A 12,336-nucleotide genomic window follows, 5' to 3' on the forward strand; every position below is an offset into this window, starting at 1 on the left:
GATCTGAACCGTTCATCTCCTTCTCCATATTAATATCTACTTGGAGACCAAATTTTACATTTTTCTGAAATTTTTTACTATTTATTAAGCCACTTTGAAAATCGCTGATCCAACGGTGGCTTACCAAACAGTAAAAATCAGAAGCTACCGTTGGATCAGCGATTTTCAAAATGGCTTAATAAATAGTAAAAAATTTCAGAAAAATGTAAAATTTGGTCTCCAAGCAGATATTAATATGGAGAAGAAGATGAACGGTTCAGATCGACTTTTTGGATTTTGAAATTTCAAATTTCCACCGAAAGCATTTCGGCCCATATGCTAGAGGAAGCGCGTTAGCCGTACTCGTATAATATAATATATGTATAATACAATATATGTGTATATAATATAATATATGTATAATATATGTATATGTATATATAATATATGTAATATATATTATACATATATTATATATACATTATATGTATATGTATATATAATATATGTAATATATATTATACATATATTATATATACATATATTATATTATATATACATATACATATATATATATACATATACATATACATATACATATATTATATTATAGAGATATATATTATACATATACATATACATATACATATATTATATTATATTATAGATATATATATTATACATATACCAAACCATGGATTTTTTTCTCCAAACTCTAAAAAAAAAAAAAAAAAAAAAAAAAAAAAAAAAATCCGGGCCGCAGAAAAAATCTGCGCTCGGGATAAAAAATTCTAAAAAAAAAAAAAAAAAAAAAATTTTCGGAGCGCAAATATTTTCTCGCTCCGGAATAAAAATTCCGGAGCGCAGAAAAAATCTGCGGTCTGGGCATTTTTAAAATTTCCCTCAAAACTTAGTCATTTTAAATAAAATATTTATTATTTTGGGTATTTTTAAAAAAATCGGGTTTTACTTTGACATTTAAATTTTAAATTTTGAATTATTAAAGTTTTTAAAAATGAAGACATTTGAAATCTCCTCAATTTTTTTTTTTAATTCCCTTGGCCTCATTTGAAAATTTTGATAAATTGAAGGTTTGAAATGATAAATTAGGCTAGTGGACCCACAACTTTTCCCCATTCTCACCTCTTCCTTTACCGTGAGCCGTCTATTCTCTTGTTTTTTTTTGAAATACCTGGCAGTGGCTGCCTAGGTCGTGAGCCGTCCACTCTCTCTCTCTCTCTCTCCAGCGAATTGAGATTTCATCTCTCTTTGCAACGCAATCTGAAAATTGTTTTTCTCTTGTCGCTAACAAATTGATGGACTGGCTTGTGCTCTTTCTCTTTTCCTCTCGGTTGGGGTACAACACTTGGGTATCATCCCTCCCTCTCTTTCTCGTTTCTGATTATTTTCTCTCTCGTTTTAAGGTTGGGTAACTTGTGACGGACCAAGCAAGCTTGGTATATAACTATATATTACGGTGATTATGTGGTAGAAAAGCTTACTTGAAAGTTAGAATTGATGAACTTTTGTATTTTGTTTTCTTTCCCTTTTCCGAACTTGATACCGACCTTGAATAGCACTGTACTATTGTTTCTTCACTTGCTCGGTGGTTATGATTCTCATGTGAGATCATGGATGAAGTTCCGACCCTGGTACTGATCGGGTACCATTAGGTATTACCCACTGGTTTGGTCTCTAGGGATTGAGTCATAAAAACATATACAAATAAGGGTGAATATACTAAATAATAGTGGTTTGGTACAATTCATTTGTCAGAGGGGTTAAATTGAAAAATGAAGAAGTTAAAATTCGGATAGAAATTTAGAATGGAGATGGAAATTTGATGGTGGGCTTTTGGGCTTGGTTCATAAATTAAATTGGAAACTTAATGTGAAATTTAAATTGGGCTTTTCGGCCTAGTGAAAATAAATGAATTAAAAGGAAGTAAATTGGACTTGAATTGTTGGATCCGGACTTAATTGAACTTGATGATTGGACTTGGACTGGAAGCAGCTTTGAACTGTTGGACCAGATTCGAATAAAGAGATTAACAAAATGAATTAAATTATTAATTTAGAGATGTCATTATTTGGAATGGATATTTTTATTTATTACAAATGAGTTTAGGTCGGTTATAAATATATCTTATTATAATTAGATATCTATACTATATATTTAATTTTGGACGGAGAGTTTATTGCTCCTCTCTCGAAAGGGTCTCATTGTAAGAGCGCTCCTCTTTTCTTTCTCCTCTCGAAACTTCCTCTCGGACGCCTCTCAGGAAATTTCGGAACAAACACTCGATAATTACATGGTTATAGGGAACAAACACTCGATAATTATTTCTATTTTTCTTTATAAGACAATTGGATTCCATTTATAGATTTTCTCTTCTTTTGAAATTGACAGCTCATGGATTGCCTCAACTAGAGAATTTCAAGTGAGATTGACAGCATCTTATCAGTGAGTTGCACTTCTTTAAACTTTTCTAAAGGGAATGACTTTGTTTAGTGTTTAGTGTGTGAGAGGCCACATCTTCTGATGCCACCATTAGATAAAAAAAAATAAAGATATTGGTCAATGGGAAGGCCTAACTGCTTATGTACTTGATATGCAATTTAAATTTATAAAATTTTATTCTACAAATTCTATTATAAAGTTCCGTTTCAGATATTTGTTGCATGTTTATTGCACCTTATAATGGTGTGGTAATGGTTTGATCTGGAACTTTTTTCTGTTCTGTTATGGTTTTCTTCAGTAGATACCATAGTTGTCATTGTACTGTTATCGGGGACATTGTACTGTTATATAACACCCGACTATCATAGTTTATAGCATTCAGATGCATGCAATTAACATAAAGCCAAGAGGGCGTTTTTGAAAATAATTTCACTCTTATTGTCTTCTTCATTGCAGAGTTTATTGGAAAGAAAGGGGTTACATGCAATTAACAGAAATAATGATAATAATGACAACGACATGATGATTGTTTTACAGGTTACATACTCTTGTTATTTTTTGTCCAGTTGATTTTGAATTAGACAAGAAAATCCATGTATTACCTTTGGATTCCATCTCAGCCTCTGCGAAGATTTAAAAAACCTTTGGATTCCATCATGGTATTATGTGAAATTACTTCATTGTTCATTCTTGACTGATTTCTACCATCTTCTCTAAACTTTATCATTTATCAGATCGCACTAAAATCATTTTGAGTATCTTGATTTCAAATCACTCTTGCTTTTATTTTCTACATTGCTTTTGGATCCTTCGTGCTTGCTCTGCTTATTACCTATTTCAAAGCGTATGGCTTCTGATACGAAGAAGCGCATGCTGGATCTAAACAGATGGTCGATCAGGAGCTCAAAAGGCACACAATTCCAGCTAGCCATGACTTACGTGGATACTAATCTTGGAATGGGTTGGTACAATAGCTGGTACAAAACTCACAATACCGTCCTTTTTACAATTTCAAACTAATATATAGTACAATCATAAATAATGCGTACAAGTCCGTTATATTTGTGAACCACTATTTAATCTCAACATTCAAGTAGTTGTTTGTGTTTTAATTTTGTGTTTACTGGCACATAAAGATCTCTTATAATGACATAGACATATCATTTTGTATTTTAATTGTGCATTTACTGGCACATCAACCTATACTAGTTAAACTTATTTAATTGTTTATTCATAAAATATTTAGGGATCCATAATGTATTGCATTAGTCAATTCATTTTTACCAATCTCAACAGTTTTTCTACTTCAGATTTACTAATATACTACTTGAAAATAATGTTGCATTCTAATTTTACACAAATGATATTTACATTTGAAAAGTCGCAAAAAGTAACATTAGCTTTTCATAAAGGTCCAGGGATGGAGCCATGGAGGGGAAATGACCCGATGGTAGGGAAAGCAACAGCATCAAACAGTCATCTAAAGGATGAATTTGTGAGGACACTCGCTTCTTGAAAGCATTAAGGCTGTCTGATATGTATGTATATATATATATATATATATTATCACAGGGTTATCAAGAAAATGTACATGCGATGGCATTTATATTTATATACCATTTTAATAATTTAGGTTTGATCAAACTAGAGAATTAAAAAAAAAAATGTATATATTATTGTTTGATCAAACTTCACCATTTGTAAGCTCATACTCTCCTGATATGTACTTTCCGTTTTGTTATGTCACCATAAACTCATGCAACATAAATTAATTGTCTTTGCTGAGGCAAAGCGAGGCACACCTATAGTAACATCTAAACAAAATATAATATTAATTATGAACGCCATAATTTCAAATGAAATGTAAATAAAATACTACTAAATGCTTATGAGAAGTATGGAAAGTGCATATATTATCGGAGTAAATAAATTGTTATGTTATATTTAATTGTTACGAGTATTATGAGATAATATATATATTGACACAATTGCATAAATTATCAGAGTACATAAATTGTTATGTTATATTTAATTGTTAATAAGTATTATGAGAATATATATATATATATAGATGGGTTATGGTGCGTTGCAATGCATGGAGGGGTTTGTGCATTGGACCATAAATCTAAAATTCAAAATTCAAATGACCGATCCAAACCGTTCATCTTGTTCTCCATATTAATATGTGCTTGGAGACCAAATTTTACATTTTTCTGAATTTTTTTACTATTTATTAAGTATTTTACAAAATTGTTGATCCAACGGTGGCTTAACAAAACAGTAAAATCAGCAGCCACCGTTGGATCAACAATTTTGTAAAATACTTAATAAATAGTAAAAAAATTCAGAAAAATGTAAAATTTGGTCTCCAAGCACATATTAATATGGAGAACAAGATGAACGGTTTGGATCGGCCATTTGGATTTTGAATTTTAGATTTATGGTCCAATGCACAAACCCCTTCATGCATTGCAATGCACCATAGCCCATCTCTCTCTCTCTCTAGAACATATATATATATATAGAGAGAGAGAGAGAGGGGCTGCCATGCTTTGCTGCAAATTAAAGTAAGTGTTTTAATTTGCGCTCATATCTTTAGTTTCAAAGTTCAAATAGTCAATTGAAACTTCTCAACATGTTCTTCATATTGGAATGTGCTTGAAGGCAAAATTTTACATTTTTTGAAAAAATTTTACTATATTTTTTTTAATTTTTAAAAAAATATTGATTTTGAAAAATTCGAAAAAAAATAGTAAAATTTGGCCTCCAAGCACATTCCAATATGAAGAACATGCTCAGAAGTTCAGATTAACTATTTTAACTTTGAAACTAGAGATATGAGCGCAAATTAAAACACCCACTTTAATTTGTAAAGCATTGTAGCCCCCCCCCTCTCTACACACACACACACACACTCACAATTACGAAAGAAACTGATGAGACATTGTTAATGAAGAATAGACTGCTAGTGACCTCACTTGTTGTCCTACAATATCAGTGCGAGGTTATTTAATTCGTTTGAGTTTCATGACTAGGAATTAAATCGTAACTCGTTTGTATGTTGAATGATTGATTGACTGCATGTTGAACTGATGCATTATATGCATATCACAATATAATTGAAACTAAATATCAAAGGTAAGTTTGTTGATTTGTCATTTTGATGTAGTTTATCGATTGTTTGTTTTCGTTCTAATAATTGATTGAGACTATAGTGATGAATTTATTGACATCACAATATAATTGAAACTAAATATCAAAGGTAAGTCGGTTGATTTGTCATTTTGATAATAGTTTATCGATTGTTTGTTTATGTTCTAATAATTGATTGAGACTATAGTAATGAATTTATTGACATCTAAACTAAATTAAGATTAATTATGAACACCATAAGCTTTTTTTTGAGTAAAGAACACCATAAACTTCAAACGAAATGTAAATAAAACACTAATGAATGCTTATTAGAAGTATCGAAATACATAAATTGTTATGTTATAACTAATTGTTATAAGTATTGATCAGAATATCTCTTTCTCTCTCTCTCTCTCTCTCTCTCATATAGGCATAATTACGAAAGAAGCTAATGAGACATTGTTCAGGAAGAATAGATTGCTAGTGACCTTACTTATTGCCCTACAATATCAGGTACGTGATTATTTGATTCGTCTGAGGTTCATGCTTAGGAATTAAATAGTAACTCGCTTTGCATGTTGAATGATTGATTGACTACATTGTTGAACTGATGCCCTATATGCATACCATAAATAATTGAAACTGGATTTCATATGTTAGTCTGTCGATTTATCATTTGGTATAGTTTATTGATTGTTTGTTTATGTTCTAATGATTGAGTGAGACTACAGTGACTGAATTTATTGACATCTAATCTAAATATAAGATTAATTATGAACACCATAAACTTCAAAAGAAATGTAAATAAAACACTAATGAATGCTCATTAGATGAATCAAAGTATATAAATTGTTATGTTATACTTAATTGTTATAAGTATTGTTCCGAATATGTATATATATTTCTGATATAGGCATAATTACGAAAGAAACTGATGAGACATTGTTAACGAAGAATAGACTGCTAGTGACCTCACTTGTTGTCCTACAATATCAGTGCGAGATTATTTAATTCGTTTGAGTTTGATGACTAGGAATTAAATCATAATTCGTTTTGCAAGTTAATTGATTGATTGACTGCATTGTTGAACTGATGCATTATATGCATACGACAATATAATTGAAATTGAATATCAAAGGTAAGTCTGCGGACCTGTCATTTTGGTACAATTTATCCATTGTATGTTTCTGTTATAATGTTGAACTGATACATTATATGCATACCACAATATAATTAAAACTGAATTTTCTAGGTTAGTCTATCGACCTATCATTTGGTATAGTTTATTGATTGTTTGTTTATGTTCTAATGATTGAGTGAGACTATAGTGACTGAATTTATTGACATCTAATATAAATATAAGATTAATTATGAACACCATAAACTTCAAAAGAAATGTAAATAAAACACTAATGAATGCTTATTAGATGAATCAAAGTACATAAATTATTATGTTATACTTAATTGTTACAAGTATTGATCCAAATATATATATATATATATATTTATGATATAGGCATAATTACAAAAGAAACTGATGAGACATTGTTAAGAAAGAATAGACTGCTAATGACATCACTTGTTGCCCTACAATATCAGATGTTAGGTTATTTAATTCGTCTGAGTTTCATGACTAGGAATTAAATCATAATTCACTTTGCATGTTAATCGATTGATTGACTCCATTGTTGAACTAATGCATTATATGTATACCACAATATAATTGAAACTGAATATCAAAAGTAAGTCTGCTGATCTGTCATTTTGGTACAATTTACCCATTGTATGTTTCTGTTATAATGTTGAATTGATGTATTATATGCATACCACAATATAATTAAAACTAAATTTCATAGGTTAGTCTGTCGACCTATCATTTGGTATAGTTTATCGAATGTTTGTTTATGTTCTAATAATTTAGTGAGACCACAGTGACTGAATTTATTGACATCTAATTTAGATATAAGATTAATTATGAAACTTCAAAAGAAATATAAATAAAACACTAATGAATGCTTATTAGATGAACCAAAGTACATAAATTGTTATGTTATACTTAATTGTTACAAGTATTGATCCGAATATGTATATATATTTCTGATATAGACATAATTACGAAAGAAACTGATAAGACATTGTTAAGGAAGAGTAGACTGCTAGTGACCTCACTTGTTGCCCTACAATATTAGGTGCGAAGTTATTTAATTTGTCTGAGGTTCATGACTAGGAATTAAATCATAATTCGTTTTGCATGTTAATTGATTGATTGACTGCATTATTGAACTGATGCATTATATGCATGCCACAATATAATTGAAACTGAATATCAAAGATAAGTCTGCTGACCTATCATTTTGGTACAATTTATCTATTGTCTGTTTCTGTTCTAATGATTGATTAAGATCACAATGACTGAATTTATTGAAAAATTGAATAATGTAAAGTCTAGCTAGGTGCTATACTTTAATCCATGAACCTTATGCACACATGGTGAATGGCATCAATTGAATCCAGTACCAGTTGGGTAGATGATATTGTAAATAAATGTATGATTGTAAAACTGTTTTAATGTACATACACTGGTCACTACCTATAAGGTGTGACAATATTGATATTTTATTGAATCACATCATCGTAAACTAAATGATTGAATTGAAGTGTCTGATTATGAATGTCTAAGCCTAATACAATGGATAAATGATATAAGTGAAGGCAAACGTGAGTTGATGATGGACGTATGCACATGCAAGCAGGGTGTTATATGTTAGTGTTACTTGAATTAGTGGTTGTAAAGATTATGCCTTAAATATTTTAATTTATATTTATATTTATTTGATTTTTGATTATTGTTATATTTGTTGATTGCCGATTGATTATCATTATTGAGCATTCACATTCGTCATTATAAAATGAACTGTTAGTTTCTCGTGCAGAGATTTCATTATGAATATGGATTTTATGAGTTGAATTTCATTATTTTATTACCCACCCATTCTCCTCTTGTGGGTTTCCAGGTTAATTAGATGCGAAGACAAAGAAACACTAAAAGATTATAATTGATATCATACCACCAAAAGGTATGGGATTTGAAATTATTATATCTTGCTGGAAATGTTATATCCAAAATATTTGGGCCGAATTAATAGTTTAATGTCTAAAATTAAATATGAATTAAATATATTATGCTGAATGAATATGCGATCTCGAATAAGTGCATCTAAATGAGTTCATCTAATGGGTGCAACCAGATTGGTTCATCTGAATGGATGCAATCACCTGGTGCGTAGTATTATAAATATATGTGCAATAGTTCATTTTATGTTATCCATTATGATCATACTTCTTCAGAAAATCAAGAGAGAATAAGAAAGAGAAAATTGGGGATTGTGTGTTTGGTGCTATCACATCGACCATGGTTGTTGTTCAACTTATCGTGCAGATACCGGTAGAGATGTGATTGATGTTGTTGTTATGTTCATTTGAAACGAGAGTGAAGAAGGTCATTACTTCTACAACATATGAAGATCTTCGCTGCGCATCTAATGGTAATTTTTATCTTGGATTTAATTTTATACTTGGATTAAGTTTCGGGTAGTAATCAATTAACCAAACTGAATTGAAATTGTTGCACCTATAATTTACTTGAATTCCCTGTAGTGATATTAGAGCCGCTTATGTTAATGTGATAAACGTCTGAATTGAATCAATCAAATTGATATGGTATATGAACGGTATGATGGATTTATATGGGATTATGGAGAATGAATCAATGGGAACCGCCGTCAGGGGGGCTCTGCCCCACTTGGACCTTGTAGATTCGTAACGCCTTGTACATCAGTCCATTATTTAAAATTGGATTCTATATCGAACTTTTTTTTTGCAGTTACATATTATGATAATAGTATGACCCAATTGTCTTGTGTTTTTTTAATGAATGCATGGATGATCTGCATAATTGCAGCCTATGGTGCCCCGTGAATTAATTTATTTTAATAATTAAAAGTGACTTGCATGTTGCTTATATGTATCATTTATGCGGTCTGCAAGCCGTTATTCTTAGGACTTGAATGTAATTTCTTTATTGCAATTGGAGTGGTAGTTTGGTTAGAATTAAAAAAGATTACATGAAGGATGGATGGTGACTATTGTCAAGTGAAGACCATCGTGCATTGGGTCATACTATTTCACTTATGCTTCGGGCTCATGTTATTAATTTGATTATTTATATCATTGCATGTTCTTAAAATAAACATTAAATCTCTTAAGAAAAATTAAGTAATTTTCATGTCTTTCCAAATATCCCTGACATATTAAGGATTCGATCGCTAATTGATAGGCTTACCAAAATAACGCATCGTTAGTCATCTTAATGAACTAGGATGTAAATATTGAACACTTATATGTAGAGGATTGGTTTGACTTAACAAAGCTATCAAAATGGTTTTGGGTCTTGAGACATAAAGATTAAGGAGCTGGGGCATGAGATATCACCTCAACAACCAAGAGTTATATTAGATGTAATTAGCAAGGATTGTTTACCTAAATAGCTAAGTTCAGGCAACAATGCCGAAACTCACTTGAATGTGGTGAAATATGAATCTTAGTCCGCTATGTGGTTCTATGAGGGACATCGATTTTAAAAACATATAATGACATTAACTCTTATTAAATATTTTTTCTAAAAACATAAACTTTGAGTCTAAAATTATGCATATATATTTTTATTATAGATAATGGCATATACATTTGTTTTTACATTAAGACCTGCCCCTGAAAAAGAAAAAAACTCAATGGAACAACTTTTTTAGATTGATATAGAAACTTGCGAATTATATTCAAGCAAGAAAAAATGGCATACGTTCTAGAGAAACTTGTCTCTGAAAAACCAAAAGCTGATGACAAAAGTGTTAATCTTGCCGCTGATTTACAGAGGTATGAGAAACATGTGAATGATGACCTTAATGTCACTTGTTTCATGTTAACAGTAATAAATTTTGAGCTTCAGAAACAAGTTGAGAAATTGAATGGTCATGACATAATTGTGCAACTACATGAATTGTTTCAAGTTCAAGGTCGCACTGAGATTTGAGACATCAAAGACATTATATCAATGTAAACTAGCAGAATGGAGCCCGGTCAATCCTCATGTACTCAAGATGATGGGGTACATTGAGAATATGGACTGGTTGGGTTATCCCCTCAGTTAAGAGTTGTATACAGACATTATTCTCCAGTTCTTGCTCCATGTTATTATCAATTTATTCTGAATTTTAATATGAACGAGCTGGAGAAGTCAATGAAAAGATTGTATGGAATGCTAAAGACAACCGAGCAAAGCTTGAGGGAGTCTAATGATGTCTTGTTGTTTAAGAAGAAAAAAAACTTCAAAAAGAAAAACAAATGAAGAAAGGCCAAAGGTAAAGGCAAAGACAAAGGTAAAGTTCAAGTTAGGAACTCAAACAAAGGTAAAGCCAAAGTTATTAACGCCACTGAGTCACAGTGTTTTCTATTACAATGCGATTAGTCATTGGAAGAAGACACTGCAAGAAGTTTAAAGAATATCAACAGAAGGGAAGTAGGACTTCTACTTCATAATAACATTTATAGGTATCAAATTGATTTATGAGTATTGGATACCTGTTCAGGAGCTCAAATTTGTTAACATATGCAGGTGCTCATAAAAAGTAGGATGTTGAATAAAGGAATGGTATAACTACGTGCCGGTAATGGAACAAGGGTTGTTGCTTTGACCATAAGCACTATATCATTAACTTTAACTGTCATATTAGTTTTAGAATTAAATAATTGTTATTGTGTACCTGCCTAAGTAAGAACATTCTCTCTATTTCGTATTTAGATATATTTGAATTTGAATTTAAATTTAAGAACAATGATAGTTGTTTTTATTTAAATGATATGCATTATGACAAAGTTTCATTACATAATGGACTTTATATTTTAGCCCTTTGTGTTCATGTTTATAACATATATACCAACTTAAAGTCAAATGAATTGAATTCTACATTCTTATGACATTGTCGTCTGGATCACATAAATGAGAAACACAATATGAAGCTTCTTAGAGATGGACTTCTAGACTCATTTGATTTTGAATCACTTGATATATGTGAATCTTATTTATTAGACAAAAAGACTAAGACATCTTTTATCATGATAAATAAAAGGACCGATGACTTGTTAGTACTTGCACATTTGGATGTATGTGGATTGATGTGTTATAAATATATATATGCAACAGTTCATTTTATGCTATCCCAATAGAGAGTAAGGAAGAAAAAATAGGGATGTGTGTTCGATATTAGCTCACCGATTCACAGTTGTTGTTCAACTTGTTCATGTAAATACCAGTAGAGACGTGGCTGCTGGTGTTGCTATGTTCATCTGATACAAGAACGAAGAAGAAAGTCACTGCTCCTACTACTAGTCAAAGATCTTCGCTACGAGTCTAGTGGTAAATTCTATATTGGATTTAATTTTACACTTCAATTCTGTTTCTAATCAATTGACTGAACTGAATTGAAATTGTTGCATCAATAATCTACCTGAATTCCCTACATATCTGATAGGATGTAGAGAGTGTTTCTCTAATATCATCCACTATAAAATATCAAAATTTTCTTGTACATAATTTGAAAATATTGCAAGTGTAAATTAGTGAAATTGGCAATGCATACAAAATATCCATACTTTATGTGGCTTGTTCGGATTATACACAGTAGACTGTTATGCCCCCGGTATCCGGAG

General features: G+C 30.8%; 1 long non-coding RNA gene across 4 annotated transcripts; it reads left to right on the plus strand.

Annotated features, from left to right (window-relative positions):
• The first annotated feature begins 1,203 nt into the window (after positions 1-1,203).
• Positions 1,204-4,477, plus strand: LOC144567754 (uncharacterized). 4 transcript variants are annotated; one of them, XR_013515500.1, is made up of 6 exons: positions 1,204-1,349; positions 2,389-2,442; positions 2,896-2,976; positions 3,174-3,416; positions 3,852-4,343; positions 4,446-4,477. It is a non-coding gene; the product is annotated as an uncharacterized LOC144567754 (long non-coding RNA). The 4 variants fall into 4 exon arrangements; XR_013515499.1 differs by lacking the exons at positions 1,204-1,349; positions 2,389-2,442 and having other exon boundaries at positions 2,773-2,976; XR_013515497.1 differs by lacking the exons at positions 1,204-1,349; positions 2,389-2,442 and having other exon boundaries at positions 2,772-3,416.
• The last annotated feature ends 7,859 nt before the right edge of the window (positions 4,478-12,336 follow it).

Source organism: Carex rostrata, chromosome 16 (genome assembly GCF_964058835.1).
Source record: "Carex rostrata chromosome 16, lpCarRost1.2, whole genome shotgun sequence".
Taxonomy (NCBI): Eukaryota; Viridiplantae; Streptophyta; class Magnoliopsida; order Poales; family Cyperaceae; genus Carex; species Carex rostrata.